Source organism: Sinocyclocheilus anshuiensis, unplaced genomic scaffold, assembly GCF_001515605.1.
Source record: "Sinocyclocheilus anshuiensis isolate Anshui unplaced genomic scaffold, SAMN03320099.WGS_v1.1 scaffold1491, whole genome shotgun sequence".
Taxonomy (NCBI): domain Eukaryota; kingdom Metazoa; phylum Chordata; class Actinopteri; order Cypriniformes; family Cyprinidae; genus Sinocyclocheilus; species Sinocyclocheilus anshuiensis.
In genome coordinates, this window is record NW_015555706.1 from 150,168 (window position 1) to 151,642 (window position 1,475).

The window sequence follows — 1,475 nt, forward strand, 5'->3', positions numbered from 1 at the left end:
TACTAAACTCTCTCTCACTCTCACACACACACACACACACACACACACACACACACACACACACACACACAGTCAGTGTGTGAGCTGCAGGAACTGAACACGTGCAGCCGGAAGAGGGCGCTGCTGTACCACTTTAAATTTTTTTTTTTTTTTTTTAATTTTTAATTGAATAAAAATAACAAAGGCAAGTCTGTCAATTAAAAATAGCATTTCTGATGATGATTTTGCAGTTTTAATGATGTCTTGGTAATTACATTTTTAGTAAAACCTGTCAACGTGTGCTTTTTTTTTTAGACTTTTGTACATCCTCACTGTACCGTTGTGCAATTAAATTATTTTACAGTACATTTGGAAGGGAAAACGGACACTTTTGCTGTGGAATCGTGTCTTCCCTTTAACATTAAAGCTGCGCACTTCTAAATAACAGGAACAGGAAGTGCGTAACTCAGCGCGCATGCGCGTTACTGCAGCGACGGCGGCGTGATCTGGACGTTGGGTAAAAATGTTTTCCAAATGAATTTTCCGATCAAAATTATACTTATCTATACTTTAAAAAAAAAAGCTCTGAACCATTGCACTAAACTGAACTCTGGTCTTTTAATGCGCTTTCGGTGTTTGTTATAATTCGTTAAAAGGGCAGCTTTGAAGTCCGATTCGATTCAGTTCTATACACACTTAACTGTTGTGAGATAAATATTGATGTATATGTTATTAGGGGTAAATGGGATCATAATATAACGTTACACGTTTGCATTTTATTTATTATTTTTTTCTTAAATCCTCCTATTATGTTAGGCAAGTTTTCTTGCTCTAAAAACATTCATAATTTATTTTGGTGTCTATTTTTGTGTCTTTGTTTGGTCTCTCTGGGCTTTATAATTTAACAACCTGTTTGCTGTAAGATTAAAACTTATACATACACACTGCTGTTCAAAAGTTTGGGATCAGAAAGATTTGTAAAGTCTCTTCTGCTCATCAAGGCCGCATTTATTTGATCAGAAATACAGAAAAAACAGTAATATTGTAAAATATTATTAGAATTTAAAGCAGCTGTTTTCTATGTGAATATGTGTTAAACTGTAATTTATTCCTGTGATGCGCAGCTGTATTTTCAGCATCATTTCTCCAGTCTTCAGTGTCACATGATCTTCAGAAATCATTCTAATATGCTGATTTATTACAGTTTTCCTGCTTAATATTTGTTTTTGGAACCTGTGATACTTTTTTTTTTCAAGATTATTTGATGAATAAATTTAAAAAGAACAGCACTTATTTAAAATATAAATCTTTTCTAACAATATAAGTCTCTTATTAGCACTTTTTATCAATTTAACTGAATAAAAGCAATAATTTTGTAAAAAAAAAAAAATGACTGACCCCAAACTTTTTAACGGTATTGTACATTGTTACAAAAGATTTCTATTTTGAATAAATGCTGTTCTTTTTAACTTTTTATTCATCAAAGAATCCTGAAA